This window comes from Megascapheus bottae, chromosome 6 (assembly GCF_031878675.1).
Source record: "Megascapheus bottae isolate mThoBot1 chromosome 6, mThoBot2.hap1, whole genome shotgun sequence".
NCBI lineage: Eukaryota > Metazoa > Chordata > Mammalia > Rodentia > Geomyidae > Megascapheus > Megascapheus bottae.
In genome coordinates this window covers 71,609,330-71,627,155 of record NC_143514.1, presented here as the reverse complement: position 1 = coordinate 71,627,155, position 17,826 = coordinate 71,609,330, and positions in this window count along the sequence as shown.

Below are 17,826 nucleotides of genomic sequence, written 5' to 3'. Positions count from 1 at the left end.
TTTTGCAGTCTTGATTTTTTTTTTTCCTTTTGTTGTTGGTGCTGGGGAATTGATGTGGGGCCTCATGCATGCTAAAGCATTTACTGTGCCACTAAGTCACATCGTCTGCCCAGTCTTTAGATTATGTATGTATGTATGTATGTATGTATGTATGTATGTATGTATGTATGTGTGTATGTATAGGTCATGAGGCTTGAACTCAGGGCCTGGGTGCTCTTCCTGAGATTTTTTTTTTTTTTTTTTTTTGCCAGTCCTGGGCTTGAGCTCAGGGTCTGAGCACTGTCCTTGGACTTTCTCAAGGCTAGAGCTCTACCACTTGAGCCTCAGCACCACTTCCGGCTTTTTTCTATATATGTGGTACCGAGGAATCGAACCCGGGTCTTCATGCATGCTAGGCAAGCACTTTAACCACTAGGCCAAATGCCCGGCCCTTCCTGAGATTTTTTGTTTAAGGCTAGCACTCTAGCCACAGCTCCACTTCCAGTTTGTGGGTAGTTAATTGGACTTCCTTGCCTGGGCTGGTTTTGAACTGTGAGCTTCAAATCTCAGCCTCCTAAGTAGCTAGGGGGCAGACATGAGCCCCTAGTACCTGACCAGCATTTAGATTTTTATTGATAATGATTTAGATTTGAGTTTGGTTCAATTTGCAGTGTTTTATGTATTGTAATGTCCAGTAAAGGCTGGCTTGGTGTTTGCTTGGAGGCTTTGTAATAATAGCAGGTACCATATTTCTCTAGTTTACAGATTTCTTCCTTTTGGAAATTTCAGTAGGAAGTAAGAAACCTAAATACAGTTCATATATAGTTCAATGGTGAAATCAAGTCCTTTTATATATTTCTTTTAAGTATCTTGGTCTTCCCCATTATAATTTTTATCAAGTAGGTAGTACATTTGCTGTGGTGATTCAAGTTTCAAGAGTCATTCTTGTGTCAATTCAGTGTGGAATGTCTTTTGCGGGGGGGGGGGGGGGGCATGGGGCAGTCCTGAGGCTTGAACTCAGAGCCTAGGTATTGTCCTTCTGCCAGTGCTCTACTACTTGAGTCACAGCTCTATCTCTAGCTGGTTTGGGTGGTTAATTGGAGATAAGAGTCTCACAGACTCCTGTCTAGGCTAGCAATTCTCAGATCTCAGCTAAGTGAGTAGTTAGTTTTATGGGTGTGAGCCAACAGCATCTGGCTGGAACTTCTTAATTTTGAAGGAAACAGTACCAAATCGTAGAAAAAAAGTATATGTACTTTGAAGTAGAAGGACCTATATTTGGACCTGGCATGAGGGAGTTCTCTTTAGAAGAGTACTACCTCTGTAGGTATTAGTGGGTTTAGGCCTGGATCCCCTGGCTTGTTAAGGACACTTCTCCATGGCTTGGCTGTGGGGCAAGAGGTAGCATGGAGTCTTGTGCTAGTATGCATGGCCAAATTTAGCTAGCATGGACGGGCCTACTGTTCAGCAGTTGCTATGGGGACGCCATTCAGCAGGGTCAGTCTTGCACCACCATAACCTCCACTGTGAAGCCAGCTCCAGAACTCTCCTATGGTTCTACCTGACCATTCTACTGCACTCAGTTTTCCCTCACTATTCTGTCTTGTCCCAGTTTTTTCCTGGTAGAGTTTTAGTGAGAGTTCAGTAGGTACACATATATGTCGCTCTTATTACTGGATTGTTATCTTCAGCTGTTGGGTATTTCCTTGTGGGGAGCTAACTTCAATTGCAGATACGTTTGGACTCCGCATTTGGTAGAGCCTGAATTTCACAGATCACCTGGAGCAGTAGTCTGTCAGGTGGTCCCAGCAGCTTAGTGCTGCCCCTCAAGTCCCTCTGCTAAGACCTGAGCTGATGCTGAACTGTGTGCTCTATCTGTGACAGTTGAGTGGAGTTTTCATTTGTACAGTGTTGTTTTCCCTTTCTATCTGTCCCCACAATTTCCCAGATAGCAGCCAGGGCAGGGTGTTCATCACACTTAAATGACAACATGGATTCTGGGAAGGGAACCAGTTTGCTTAGGTCTGTACAGCTGTCTAGTAACTATACTCCAGGCCTCTTTATATTAGGCCTTTGTTCTGAATGGCAGTCTGGCCCTCCTATTTTGCTTCGGTAAAGGGCCTTGGGTATTCTTACTGGGTAACCAAGGACTCCCCAGTGATCTCCAGGTCACTACCATGTAGCCAAGCACATGGAGAAGGAAGTCTGCTTGCTGGAAGTCATGGAAAACTCATTTAGTAGAACTATAGAAGGAAATTCAGTTTTTCTATGTGAGTAATAGAATATGATCAACACATTATAGGGAAATAGGAACTCTGCAGGCATTGAATAGTTCTCTCCCCTTCTTGTGGTCTCCCCAGATTGTGGGCTACCTAGTGTCTATCTAAACAGTGAGGGAAAACTGAGTGCAGTGGAATGGTCAGGTAGAACTTTTTTTTTTTTTTTCCAGTCCTGGCTTGGGCTCAGGGCCTGAGCTTTATCCTTGGGTTTTTCTCAAGGCTAGAGCTCTACCACTTGAGCCACAGCATCACTTCTGGCATTTTCTATGGATGTGGTACCAAGGAATTGAACCCAGGTCTTCATGCATGCTAGACAAGCACTCTACCACTAGGCCAAACTCCTGGCTTGGTCAGGTAAAACTTTGTAGGAAAGTGCTGGAGCTGGCTTCACAGTGGAGGCTGTGGTACCAGGTTGGCCCTGCCAAATAGCTTTCCCATAACAGTGGTGGGACAGCTTATTCATAACTATTTTATTGAAAGTTAGACTTAAGAGATCTGTCTTCTCCTCTTGGAGCGTGTGAATGTCAGAGGGTTTGCATTTCTTGAGAGTAGGTGGTCTAGGTACCAGTGGCTCACACCTGTAGTTGAGATCTGAGAATTAGAGTTAAAGCCAGCCTGGGCAGACAAGTCTTCATGAGATTCTCTGGCATTCTCCAGTAAAGCACTCAAAGACTGGAAGTGGTACTCTGGCTCAGGTGATAGAGCTCTACCTTGAACACAAAGAAGCTTAGGGATAACACTAAGACCCTGATTTCAAGCCCTATGACCTGACAAAAAGAAAAAAAAAAGTGTATGAGTTTGGGGGGAGTAGGGAAGGTAGTAGTTACTTAGGTGGTATTAGCACCACTTTGAGTCCCTTGCCAGTTACCAATGCTGGGAATCACAGGATTAGGTGACTCATTTAACTAAAAAGAGTTTGAAGGGCCGTAGAGGTCATTTAAAGCCACCCTCTTGCTTAGGATAGATAGGATAAGTATACTAGCTTTAATTGAGATGATTGAGGCAATTTGTTTATATATTTATCTATTTATTTATTTATTTTGGTTGTGGGGCTTGAACTCAGGACCTGAGGACTGTCCCTGAGTTCTTTAGCTCAAGGCTATTGCTCTACCTCTGGGCCTGGGCATTGTCCCTGAGCTCTTCATCTTAAGGCTACCCCTAGAGCCCCAGTGCCACTTCCAATTTTCTGGTATGGTTAATTGGAGATAGGAGTCTCTTGGACTTTAGTGCCCGGGTTGGCTTTGAACCTTGATCTTCAGATCTCAGCTAGGATTTTAGGCATGAACCACTGTGCTCGGCTGAGGCAATTCCTTTATGTGATATATACAAATTGGGCTGAAGTAGTAGAGCACCTGCCTAACAAATTGTGAGGCCTTGAGTTCTAGCCTCAGGATCATCAGTAAACAAACCACATATACATAAAATCCAGTGGTTTTTAGTTTATTCACAGAGCTGTAAAATCATCACCATGATAAACTTCAAAGTATTGTTTTTTACATTGTACTTTTCAGCTGCCACCCTTAAACTCCCTGCTCTATCCCTCTGGAAACCCTGAGCTCCCTTCTATCACTGCAGATTTGCCCATTCAAGACATAGCATGTAGGGCCAGGAGTTTGGCCTAGTGGTTAAAGTGCTTGCCTAGCATGCACGAAGACCCAGGTTTGATTCCTCGGTACCACATACATAGAAAAAAGCCAGAAATGGTGCTGAGGCTCAAGTGGTAGGGCTCTAGCCTTGAGAAAAGTCCAAGGACAGTGCTCAGGCCCTGAGCTCAAGCCCAGGACTGGCAAAAAAAAAAAAAAAGACATAGCATGTAAAGATATCCTGTGTGGTCCTCTGTGTTTGGCTTATTCCCCTTGTGTTTGGAAGACTTACTCACTGTATAGTAGTATTTGACACCATTTCCTTCCTTTTCATGGCTAAATACTACTCTATTGTATGAAAATACCAATTTTCAGATGCAGAAACTGAATGGGGTAATGTATCTTAGGGGCTGGAGGAAGTTCTACTGTCAGTTGCTTGACTAGCCATAGGGAACTTAGAGTATGTAGGGATGTGTAGAAAATTTTGAAATTACCTTAAGTTTTAAATTTTTGTTTCTTTGTCTTCCCTTAGTGGCATGTGAGAGGACTTTAGTATCACATTTATCTTTCCCTTCCTTCCTTCCTTCCTTCCTTCCTTCCTTCCTTCCTTCCTTCCTTCCTTCCTTCCTTCCTTCCTTCCTTCTTTCCTTCCTTTTCTTTCTCTTTGTCTTGGGGCTTGGACTCTGGGCCTTGGTGCTTTCCCTGAGCTCTTCAGCTCAAGGCTACCACCCTACCCCTTGAGCCACAACACTACTTCGGGTTTTCTAGTGGCTAATTGGAGGTAAGAGTTTCATGGACTTTGGTGCCTGGGCTGATTTTGGACTGCAATTTTCAGATCTCAGCCTCTCAATAGCTAGGATTACAGGCATGAGCCATCGTGCCCAACTAGTATCACATTTTCTTTTTCTTTTTTTTTTAATATGGCTTATGTTTACATCATATTTTAAATGACAAGTTTAACAAACAATTTTTTTCTTTTTTTTTTTTTTGTGGGTCATGAGGGTTGAACTGGATCTTGGCGCTGTCCCTTCAGCTCTTCTGTTCAAGGTTCCCGCCCTACCCCTGGTCCGGGCAGTATCCCTGAGCTCTTCAGCTCAAGGCTGGCGCGCGCGCGCATGCGTGTGTGTGTGTGTGTGTGTGTGTGTGTGTGTGTGTGTGTGCGTGTGTGCGCGCGCTCTCTCTCTATCTCTCTCTCTCCCTCTCCCTCTCCCTCTCCCTCTCCTTCCCTTCTTCCTCCCTCCCTCCTCCCCCTCCCTCTCTTTTGCCAGTCCTGGGCTTGAGCTCAAGGCCTGAGCACTGTCTTTGAACTTTCTCACGGCTAGAGCTCTACCACTTGAGCCTCAGCACTACTTCCGGCTTTTTTTTTCTATATATGTGGTACCGAGGAATCGAACCTGGGTCTTCGTGCATGTCATGCAAGCATTTTACTACTAGGCCAAACTCCTGGCCTCAAGGCTCCCTCTCTACCTTGGAACCAACCCCACTTCCCATTTTCTAAAGGTTAATTGGAGATAAGCATCTCAGGTCCTTTTGTGCCTGGCTGGCTTTGAACCTTGATCCTCAGATCTCAGCCTCCTGAGTAGATAGGATTACAGGTGTGAGCCACTGCCCAGCTAGCATCACATTTTCTACTAACACTTTCCAAGTGGCTTTTGAACGTCTTTGTTTTCCATTAAAAAAATAAAATCTGCGGGCTCCATGGCTTAAGCCTGTAATCCTAGTTATCCAGGAGGCTGAGATCTGAGGATCGCAGTTCAAAACCAGCCCAGGCACTAAAAAGTTCATGAGACTCTTATCTCCAGTTAATCACCAGAAAATGAAGTGGTGCTGTGACTCAAGGGATAGGGCAGGGTGGTAGCCTTGAGCTGAAGAGCTAAGGGACATAGCCCAGACCCAGAGTTCAAGTGAAATGACCTACAGACAACTAAATAAAATCTGCCTGGTGCTGGTGGCTTATACTTGTAATCTTAGCTACTCAGGAAATTGAGGTTTGAGGATCATGGTTTGAAGCTAGCTTCTTCCTCCCTCCCCCCTTCCCCCCCCAAAAAAAAGCTAGCTGTTGCTAGCTGCAGGCAAGAAAGCTCAGAGACCATACCCAGACCTTGAGTTCAAATTCCAGGATGCACACACGTATGACTCACACATACTTTCAGTATTGTGAAGACTGACAGTGGTTGAATGCCCAGCAATAAGTCCCCCTGACTGTCTAAATGGTACCATGGACCAATGAAAATGACGGGCTTGTAATGATCCAAATCAGCCACTAGGTGGCAGGCCAATGGCAAAAAAAAAGTCTGACTTGTGTACCTGGGACTTAATGAAATTTCCTGAGTTTTTCTCATTGCTCCTGAGAGGGCTCCAGAATTGCTGGGGCGAGAGCCACTGTCCACAGAGTGTCATCATCCCACATCTTCACCTTGTATTTTCACTTCTGAGAATGTCTACTAGCATCCAAACTAATGTTCTTGCTTCCTATTTCTCAAGCAATTGCTGCCAATTCCCTAGATCTTGCTTGATTTTCATGAAATTGTCTCCCTTTCTGGTAACCTTTAGGCAAGATCAGTTTTAGTTGCTGTTTAATTTAAAAAACAAATAAAAAACAAATCAAATCACCATCAAATCTTGGCATGGACTGTCCTTGGGGAATTTGTAGACCAAAACATCCTTTGTTGTGGACAGACATGGACTGTCCCCACACACAGCACTGAACTTAGGCCATCAGGGAACAGCAAAATGTCTGCACATGGGATGAGGTTCAGAGGGAATCAGTTTATTCCAAGGGCCAGACAAGTTTTGATCAGTTGGACCATGTGTATCAGGATCCTCTCTACCAGCCGCCTCCTCCTCCTCCTCCTCCTCCTCCTCCTCCTCCTCCTCCTCCTCCTCCTCCTCCTCCTCCTCCGAGTTTTGAGCCAAGATTGCCACAATGGGGAAGTAAGAGAATGTTTAGTTTTTCCTTGGATCATTCAGAAGATAGCTTAGAGTTTTAATTCTCTCAGTGCCCTTTTATCTTCAGCATCCTTTTGTGCTTCCTAATTTTTTAAGGCCTGTGGTGTATGGAAAAAGCAATATAGGAGTCAGGGGTGGACCTACAGGATCCAGGGCTGGAAGTAGCCCTGAAAGATTGCACGGTCCTGTGAAGAATGGCTGAATGGGGGAAGATAGGCATTCTGAAGCCCTGCCAACTGCTGGGCTGCCAGGCCTTGAGCATGTCTGAAACTAAGAAAAGTGCACGAACCCCACTTTCCCCCCTGTAGGTCTGAACCTACTACAGAGAACTGCAGGGGAATCAGCTCTTCCTGGGCTCCTGTTGTCTGATGATCTTATGGCTATAATTTCCCTAGGAGGGTTTGAGTCTGTCCTTGGCATTTCCTTTCTGGTACTGGGAATTGTATCCCAGGGTATGTGAATGTTGAGTCTCTCTTTGCATCCACCAAGATGTTGATCCTGTAGTGAGCTCTGCTCTTTGAAGAGAAAAAAGGCAGGAAGAAGGAAGCATGAGGAATGAGAGATATCCACAGGGAAAAAGCTTGTGGGAGTCATCTCTTTATAAAGCTGTGGTAAAACACTTTCATGTTTATCTTCATAAAGGCCTATGAGGCCAGTACCCAGGCCAGGTCCTTATTTTAAAGATGAGAAAGTAGGTTTAGAGTTGAGCCTCTATGAGATTTCGTAAGCTGAACCAGAGCCTTTGGGTTTGAGTCTAGCGCTCCCTTTACTTCTGGATGGATGATGTCCCTTTCTAACCAGAAGGTCTAGAACTGGCCAGGATTGACCTTCCACTAATTCTCAAAGTGGGCTTATCTCCTCTCATGTCCCTGTGTACCCTAAGTGAAGTCACACACTGGTGATGGGCTCTTGCCATCACTTGGTCAGACTGAGGTAAAGTGACTCACGGGAGGCCAGGCTGGCAACTGTGGCTTTGGCTTCTATATTCAGGAATCTGGATTTGCCTTTCTCATGTGAATTTTTCCTGTCAGATGTTAAAGGGAAACATCCCTTTCCTGCTTGGAGTGGAGAAATTCACCATAAGGAAGAAGGAACATTGGGGGGGAAAGAAAAAGCTTTCACTATACCTTGGAAGTCACAGGCTTCTGAGTAAAAACAGTTTTGGGGTATGTCACCCATCTCAATATGTGTGCCTAGAAAGAGTCCTTTACCCTCTCTGAGCTTTAGTTTCTTCACCCCTAGATTAAGCAACTCCTGCATGCCTAGTGGGGCAGGGGAGAGCTAGAGATGTATGCCTAGGGGATGGAATGATGCGAATGATCACTCTGGTGCTGCTCACATGGTTGCTGTCCATGATGTCTCTTGTGTGCTGCCAAGGGATGGGCACTTGGTTACCTTCTCTGATGAGCTGAAAGCGGGAGTCTCAGCCCAGGGCGAGTTCTTGGGAATGTCACCCCTGGGGCTGTAGAATCTGATGAATTTGTACTTTCCCAGGAGAAGGGGGAGGATGTCTTCAAACTTGTTGCTGGCTGCTAAGCCCTGGGACAAAAGGGAGACAAGCCCCAGGGCTGAGACAATCATGTCTTTATTATCTCAGATGTCTCAGGCCTGTCCCCCGCCTGGAGATATATGGCTGGGAAGGCTAGCTTCATGGCCTCGGCGTGATTCCAGATCCTAGGAATGTCTGGCTGTTTTATAGCAAACAGGATCATGCACAACAGCCCAGCATCCAGGCATCTCCACCCCAGCAAGCTCATTCTCCTCGCCAACTTGTAAAAACATGGGACCTACAGCAGTGTGACACAAGCCTCATGGCTCATGAGGTCCCAGCAGCCTGGCACAGGGCAGCAGTCCTAGGCATTGGTGAACCCAACCAAGGTCCTGGAAACAGGGCAAACCTGGTGGTACCCAGGAGCCACCTCTGAGGGCAGGCCCCATTGGCTTAGATCTCTAGCTATAGGCTGTCCTGATTCCACTGTTTCTTTCTGATTCCTTTGGGAGCAGCTGCAGGGAGCCCTGAGAAGGCTTGTTTACAGATGCACTTGGCATGGATTGGGAAGACCGGCGGCGATTAGTCCTTGAGTTCCAGCATCCAGCTGCTCCCAGGTGCTGGGGAACCTTCCATTCTGGGCCACAAAGAAATGAGTCTGCACTGTTGTCTTTGGCTGAAGCTTCAGGAACTTGGAGATGGGGAGACCAAGAGACAGTGGGTCAGATGACTGTCCAGGGCATCATTTATAACAAAGCCATGTGGGCTGGCTCTCCAAGGAGGCCCTATGCAGTAACCAAGGGTCACAGACCAGGCCAAGGCTCTCTTCTGGGGCCCTGAAAGGGGAATAATCTCCCTGAAATTCAGGGAGAGTAGTGAAATGGCTTCACTCGCCTGGCACCACTCAGCAGGCTAAGATCTGAGGATCACGGTTCAAAGCCAGCTCAGGCACTAAAGATCCTGAGACTCATCTCGAATTAGCCACTGGAGAACTGGAAGCAACGCTGTGGCTTAAATGATAGAAAAGTAGCCTTGAGCTGAAGAGCTCAGGGGCAGAGCCCATGCCTAGAGTTCAAGCCCCATAACTACCCCCCCCCCCAAAAAAAAAGAAAGGAAGAAAAGAAATGGCTTCACCCATTCCCTCAGACTCCTTTATTCTGCAGATGGAGGGGTTCAGAATTAGTCACTGAGATGGAGCATTTTGGAGCTTGAAGGGATGTGCACTCTTGCAATCCATCTTGGAGTCTGTATTGTATTTGACTAGTGGTCTCACATGGTTTTACTGTGTTCCCTCTCCCCACCCAAGCTTGCAGGCTTCAATTCTGCTGAACTTCTTTTTTTTTTTTTTTTTTAAACTCAAGGCCTAGGCCACTGTCCTTGGGCTTTCTCAAGGCAAGCACTCTACTATTTGAGCCACAGCACCACTTTTGGCTTTTTCTGTGTGTGTGGTACCAAGGAGTTGAAACTAGGGCATTGTGTATGCTAGGCAGGCACTCTACCACTAGGCCATACTCCTGGCCCCTCATCTGAACTTTATTCACCCCTTCTTTGCCCCCTGCTCCCCTTCCATCTCCCAACCCCCAAAGGAAATAGGAACTCCAGATTCCAGCCTGAAGGTGTATAGTTTGGGGATATGATACATGTAAGCAACAGTGTGTGTGTGTGTGTGTGTGTGTGTGTGTGTGTGTGTGTGTGTGTGTGTGTGTGTGTGTGTGAATGTGAGAGAGAGAGACAGACAGACACAGACAGACAGACAGACAGACAATGTTGCATGTGCCTCAGGAGAAGCATAGACCTATGATAGGACCCAGTCCTTTCTTCTGCAAAGGATGTGGTCTGTCCCGCTGAAGTTTGGGTTGTCTGGCTCAGACATCTGTTGGTACAGGATTCACAAGAATGTTTATTCATGTTTGCAGCAGTGGTTGCAGCCCAGGCTGTGGGATAGATAGGCTTTGCATTTCTTTAGCTTCACATGGCTCTCTGGTTTATAACTGAATGATTCAAGGAAGTGGTAGAGTTAAGGTTATTTGGCTCCAGAAAATCCATCCACTAGACAGGTTTTAGGAGAGTAGTAGATTAGTTGTTGAACCATTGTGTGTACAGTTCAGAATGCCTCTTTTAAAATCATGTTGTTTCTTCCCTCCCCTCCCAGGGATGTGTGTAGAGGGTCTTGAACTCAAGGCCTGGGTGCTGATCCTGAGCTGTTTTGCTCAAGGCTAGCACTTTACCACTTTGAGACACAGCACCACTTCTGGTTTTCTGGTGGCTAATTGGAGATATGACTCTCACAGACTTTCCTGCCCAGGCCGGCTTTTTTAATTTTTATTTTTTTGCCAGTCCTGGGGCTTAAACTCAGGGATTGGGCATTGTCTCTAAGCTTCTTTTGCTCTTGACTAACACCTTACCACTTGAGCCATAGCACCACTTCTGGCCTTTTCTGTTTATGTGGTACTAAGGAATTGACTCTAGAGTTTTATGGGTGCTAGGCAAGCATTCTACTACTAAGCCATATTCCTAGCCCTCAGGCTGGCTTTGAACTGTGATCTTCAGTTCTCAGCTTCCTGAGTAAGATTACAGGCATGAGCCACCTGCACCTGGCTTTTGGTTTGTTTTTATTCACAAGATGTACTTTGAAATGCCAGGATGAATAAGAAAGAATCTTTGTGTCACAGGTGAGGGTGGGGAACCCCTTGCTTGCCTAAGGAGCACTAGTGAGCTTTCCAGGTGACTCACTGCAGGGAGTTGCCTGCCGTTCCCATCCTCTTAGCAAAGCTGAGGTCTGTTATGATTCAGATAACTCTGAGTAGCCTGAGACCCCAGCCATCTCCTACTGACTTGAGTGCATCCTGGTTTTTGAGAGGAGACCTCTGGCATCCTTGTGTCATTATCAGACATTTGGCTGGGCCTCTGACCCAGGTCAGAAGTGAAGGGAACTTTATGGACACTTCCCTACACTGTCATTCGTATCTCGGGGGAGTCTCAAGACACTGTAGATGGAGCTCCAGCAGGGTAACCTATCTGAGGCCACCTGGCAGGGAAGGGTGCCACTCAAATCTGTGCAGCTTTAGCTCTCCCACCGAGGTCCCCTTCTGATTTGAAGGATTGTACTCCCCTTCTCTCAGCCTCCCTCTTTCTGCATTGGAGCAGCCTGAATTTGTAGCAGCCCCACATCTTGATCTCTGGATCCGTCCTAGCTCTTTGATGAATCAGGAGGACAGCCACATGTCCTGTCCTGGCCTCAATAAGCATCACCCATTCCTGAAGCCCCCAGGTGGTTCCAGCTTCTGTCCAAGACAGAAAGAGGCTTCCTGAGGAGGGTGAGGAAATGAGCATCTATCTTGAAGGCCCCTGTTTTGTGCTGGTTAAAGGCTGGTTGAGGGATTGCTTGTTGCCATGTGCTTTATGATCTGTTTGTTTTCCTTCAGTTTCCTAGAAAAAGATCTCTTGAAAAATTCTTCCATTTGGCTAACCTGAAGGGGAAAGGACTAATCGCCTCCTCTGTTCCTTGGGTCAGGCTGGATGCTCTAAAGCCAGAGTGGTTTCAACTGTGGGCAGGAACCTGACAATCCCTCTGTCAGGCTTTAGAGCTGGGCCTAGTGTTCACCATACCAGTCTTGGGGTGGGAGAGGGGATATGGGGATAGATGCTATTTTCTACTATGCCTTTGTCAGCACTACCAGTGCAACTCCAGCTTCCCTCACACCCTCTACCTAAAGAGAAAGCTGTGTGCAGAGCAACTATGCGTCCTAGGCAGGGCGAGTGAGCAGCTCAGCCCTGCCCAGCCAGGGATAGATTCTGCTACTTTGCTGGGAGGGGACAACTCAAGGCTGGCAGGCTCCTCTCATCAGGAACCATCAAAGGTAGATGAGGGAAGTAGAGACTTGTGGGCTCTAGTGACACTGCATCCTGACCAGAATCCTCCATCCTTTAGGAAGTCTTTCCAGCCTCATCCCAAAGTGCAGATAAATCATACACCTGGCACTCAGCCATCTTACCCACCAGGAAATAAACACTACGTCCAGCCATTAGCTCATGCCTACCACCCGAAATAATGCTGCTAAGTGCCTTAGAGTGGGCCTGACCTACACTTGATGAAGTGCTCTACAGATAGGGCAGCATTGAGCATGGACCATCAGAGACATGTCCTGGCTGTACCTATCCCATTCAGGGTACAGTTGCTACACAGTCTATTTGTACCCTTTGTTACTAGCAAGGACTGAGGGCTAAGAGTGTGCAAAGAAGGGGGTCCCTGTGTAGATGACCCCCGCCGCCAGCCTCCAGGGTAGAATTTGGCTTTCAAAGAAGCATTCCTAGGCCTAGCTAGGGCTGATGAAATGGATCTGGAACCCAGAAGCAGCGGGTGATGAGAAGGCCTTGTCTGTAGCCTGGGCTCTCCTAGAGCTGGCCCATCTGAACTTACCAAGCCCTGAGAGTTGCCACTTCCTGGTCAGGGGCTAGTTTGTGACAAAGCCTATCCTTGGTCCCTTCTGCCCTCCTTGGCACCACCTCCCCCATATGTCAACGTGTAGACCTCAGTTTGTCTCTTCTCTTGTATAACCCTTGGCCTTTTTTGTTATGGGGACTCTACTTGAGCCCTACCAGGTCTGATGGGTAGGCCTTAGATTTAGTTCCTATCCCCTCAGTAGACAGTGAACTCCTTGAGAGTGGAACCCAGGTCTGAATTGGCTCTCAGCCTCTCCTGGCCATCGTTGTTTTGCTGGTCAAGGTGGCCCAGGCCTAAGCTGGGCCTTCTCCCTCACAGGTGGCATGGGTGGAGTGGGTGCAGAGTATGGAACAGAATGCATAGCTCCTTATGTCCAGATTCTTCCTGGCTGGCCCAAGGCTTGGGAACAGTGGCTGCCTTTCTCGAGCAGACAGGGCTCCTGGCCAGAGCATGCTCTGTTGGGCACTGCCAGCCCTTCAGCAAAGCCCTGGTCCTGCTCTTAACCTAGAGAAGGCCCTGGGTTACTGCTGTTGTTCTTGGCGGACCACCGGGCCCCTCTGCAAACAGGGAGGCGAGTGTGCACCCGGCCTGGTCCTGTTTGTGTTGGCCTCACCAGGCGGGGGATTAGCTCAGCTGGGCTGCTAATTGCCTCCGAAGTGCTGGCCGGTGATGCTGACAACGGCTGGGATTCTAGTCCCCTCCTCCCTGAGCAGGCATCTTGCCAGCCTTAGGGGCCTGGCCCAGAAGGCCCCCTCTTTCCCCTGTCAGCGCCTGCTTGGCTTAGACTCTTGAGATGTGGGTAGGGGGTCACCAGGATTGACAGCTTAGGAAGGAATGAAGGGAGATGCCTATGAAGTCATTGCCTGGACCAGGCCACTCTCCCCACCCCCATATTTTTAGACACCTCCCACTCCCCTTTTGACTATGAGGCCTGAAGTCTGCCACTTTCTCCTCTTACTCAGAAACAGCTGGGTACCTCACCTCAGCTATTGCCCACTGGTCCTTCCGGTGTCTTTCTCTCAACTGTCTGCATGTCCTCCCCCACTGTCTTTTCCCCACTGACTTTGTAGCCCTTCCTAGCTCCAGTCAGTTGCCTATTTTGCTCACTTCCTTCTCCTGGTGTTCCTGTGTTCTTGCCCTTGCGCAGCCCAGAGCTGACCTTAGGCCTGTCTTGGGTGCCCTGAATTTCCCACGGACTGCATGTCCTCAGGAAGAGGCTGAGAGGAAGGTCTACTTTATCTCTGCATGTTCACACCTCTCCCAGAGACCTTCAGGACTGAGCTCCCAGGGCAGGTGCCAGGGTGGAGTCTAGACACAGCCTTTCAGCCACCAACCCGGCCTGGGTGCTGAAAACCATCCCTGCTCCACTTCTGTTTCATTCCTTGGCCCTGTTCTTTGCCCACTGCCCAACTTGAGGGCAACTGGAAGGTCAACCCTTCCAGCTGGTGCCGGGGCCAGTGCTGCCCTAGCCTTGCTGTTCTGGCTATTCTAGCCTCAGTGAGTCAGTTACCTGGGACTCTTCTAGATTGACCTGCTTCTTCTGAGTTGGGGCCAAAGCCAGGTGTCTGCTTCAGCTCCTCGCCTGTCCCACACTGTCTTTGCCAGGCTCCCACCATTTCATCCCTTCTAGTCCTTTCATCTGATAGCAACCAAAACTGCTGCAATAAAGGTTGCCATTTGTTTAGCTTTACTGTTATGTAAATACCCCCAAGAAATTTTTTTTTTTAGTATTTAGTCCCGTTTGGAGCATGTGGTTGGGAAAGCCCCTACAGATGGATAGACAAGTTCCAGAGAAGTCACAAATGAATTAGAGGAGGATCAACAAGTGAGGGTTGACAGTATTGGGTAGGATTAAAACCCAAGTCTGATTTCAACATTTGAGACCTTTTCTTTTTTTCTTTTTTTTTTTTTTAGGGGGAGGGTCATTTGTGGGACTTGAACTCTGGGCCTGGGCATTGTCCCTGAGCTCTTCAGTTCAAGGCTACTGCCTTACCCCTTTAGCCACAATGCCACTTTAGATGTTAGCATCTAGCTAACATCTGAGACCTCTTTGAGATCTGGAAAATGCTAGCACTAGCTGTGTGCTGATGGCCTTTGCCTACATTCCTAGCTGCTCAGGAGGCTGAGATCTGAGAATCATGGTTCAAAACCAGCCTGGGCAGAAAAGTCTGTGAGACTCAACTACAATTAACCACCGGAAAACCAGAAGTGGTGCTGTGGGTTAAAGTGGTAAAGGACTAGCCTTAAGCAAAAAAAGCCCAGAGACAGCACTCAGGCCCTGAGTTCAAGCCCCACAACTGTCAGAAAGAAAGAAAGAAAGAGAGAGAGAGAGAGAGAGAGAGAGAGAGAGAGAGAGAGAGAGAGAGAGAGAGAGAGAGAAAGAGAAAGATCTAGCACAGACACCTTCACTTCTTGGTGCCACCTTCCTCACCTTGCCACCTTTGGCCCTGTCTGGAACATGGAGTATTCTTTTCTACCAGCCCTTATGAAGGCTACCTCCCACCATGTCCACAGAAAAGCACATGTGCCCTGCTGTCCTGAGAGCATTTTCTTCCAGCTTTCCTGTCACTCACTGAGTATCTGGAAAGACAAGCACAGTCTTAACTGCTCCTGGACTTCTATGTACTATCTGTGATGTGGGTGGGTCACACAAGGGAGCTCATCAAATAGGAGGGCTCCTGGGGATAGAAGCCACTCTGGATCTCTTCAGCTTCAACAGAGAGCCTAGGCTGGGGCTTTTGCTGGGTAAAAAGTTTTCTACCCAGGCAGGAAGCATAGCCTAGTGTTCACCTAGCATGCACGAATCCCTGGGTTTGACTCCTTGGTACTGCATACACAGAAAAAGTCAGAAGTGGTGCTGTGGCTCAAGTGGCACAGCACTAGCCTTGAGCAAAAAGTATCCAAGGACAGTGTGTAGACCCTGAGTCTGAGCCCCCAGGACTGGCAGAAAGAAAGAAAGAAAGAAAGAAAGAAAGAAAGAAAGAAAGAAAGAAAGAAAGAAAGAAAGGAGAAAAGAAAGGAAAGAAAGAAAGTTCTCTCTCCCAAGTCCTTATTCTGGCTAGTTCTTATTTATACCACCAGCTATAGACCTTGATTCCTTTGACCCAGGACACAACTTAGTTCTTTTCCATTGTCTCCAACTTCCTTTGTTGACACCCACTTTACCAGACCTTCCTTTCCACATCAGCACGCCTGGAAAGGCCAAGGTTGAAATAGCTGGTCATGTTAGCTCAGAAAAACAGAACAGCTGTGTGTTAATGGGGGAATTTCAAAGAGCAGCTATGTGGTACCATGGGCCTCAACCCAGTTCAAAAGAAACAAGGCAAAACAGGTCCCCTTGTCTAGAATGTGCTTGGTAATAATTCTGCATATTTTGTTTTTATGCTGTTCCAGAGCTGTCTCTGACCTCTTTTTGTTCAAGGCTGGTGCTTGCCATTTGAGCCACAGGCCCACTTACTGCTTTTTGGTGGTTAATTGGAGAGTCTTATGGACTTTGCTGGCTGGGTTGACATCAAAGTGCAGTCTTCAGATCTCTGCCTCTTGAGTACCTAGGATTATAGGTATGAGCCAGTGTACAGAGGTAATAGTGTTTTATAGGAATATATTTAGTAAGTACTCGTTGCCTTTTTAAAATCCTTTTCCTGTTCTAGCAAAAATAATAAAGTCACTGCCACAATTGCCAGATAAAGAAATAATCATTTTATCGTGCATCAGACTATGTCATAGGTTGTCACAATGGCAAGGAGCCTTGTATAAAAATGAGAGGACGAGGTGGGACTGCAGAGCAGGGGTAGCAGCATCCAGAGCTGGGGTTTATCCAGCTCTAGGCCTCAGAGGGATCACTTTTGCCTTGGAGCAAAAATAGAGAGTAGCTTGGCCAGGACATAGATCTTATGGCCCGTTTCCAAGGCTCCTGTATGCCCAAGAGTATGGGCTCTGTCAAACCTGTTTCAGTTCTTCCTTTGAGTCAGCTTGGAGCCTGGCATGTGCAGGGAAGCTCCCATTTCCTGTGGCTGTCGATTCTTTGTCCTGGGCAGTAGAGGCAGGATGGTTCGGCAACAGTTCCTAGAATGTGGTTGCATTCACCTAGGTCACAGCATTCAGAAACCCTGGAGGACCAGCTTCCAGGAACTCCCTGGCAGGCAGGAGGCAGGCAGGCAGGAAGGGAAGCCTGTGATTGGGCACACACCACTAACTTCTTCCTTTCTGGGACAGTGCCCATCGGACCAGCAAGCAGCCTGAACTCCCTGGAGGGTGGCTCCATACCGGCCCCAAAGGGGGCATCCATCACTCCCTGTGTCCAGGTTTGGCTCTGCCAGTGAGGGGCTGTATTTTTCCTTGATGCCAAACAGGCAGCTGAACCAAGTCCATTAGAGGGGCAGCGGACTCAACGGGGCACCTGTGGGAACCCTTGGTCAGCTCAACTTTCATCCATATCAAAGCCAGAATTCCCAGGATTCTCCCCATATTCAGATGCAGCTCCAGCATCTTACTTGGTTTTGGCCTTCTTGGATAAACAATGAGCAGAGAGTTTGGTGTAGGCTTGCCTGTGAGGGAGCTAAACCCCAGGTCACACAAACCACCAGGCTTAGAGAAGTTTGTTCAGGCCTGAACCTGCATTCTGAATCTGGGCCTTGATGTTTAGATACTGAGTTCAAGAGCCGACCTTTAAGAGCATGCGTGTGTGTGTGCGTGCGTGCGTGTGTGTGTGCGTGCGTGTGTGTGTGTGTGTGTGTGCGTGTGTGTGTGTGGCATGGGGGGAGGGGGTGGCTTCAGAGTTCCAAAGGGGATTCTGAAACTCAAGAAGACCTCTGCCCTCTGCCCAGGGTCCCAGTGGGTGGGCAGTTTGGAGACTAGGCTGGCAGTGATTTCCTTGGTTGGGAGCTCAACTGAGTAGCAGTTGAGTCTGTGTGTGTCCTGTTCCCAGAAGGCTGGACTGGCATACCTTCTGAGTTGACAGGTGTGCCCTGGCCGCTGGGGCTATCCCTTGGTGAATTTCTTGCAGTACTCATAGTATCTGGGGCTCTAGAAACATGGAGGTCCTGGGGTGACAGTGGCCCAGCTGCTGAGATTTGACTAGGCCACCTTCCAACTGTTCATCTT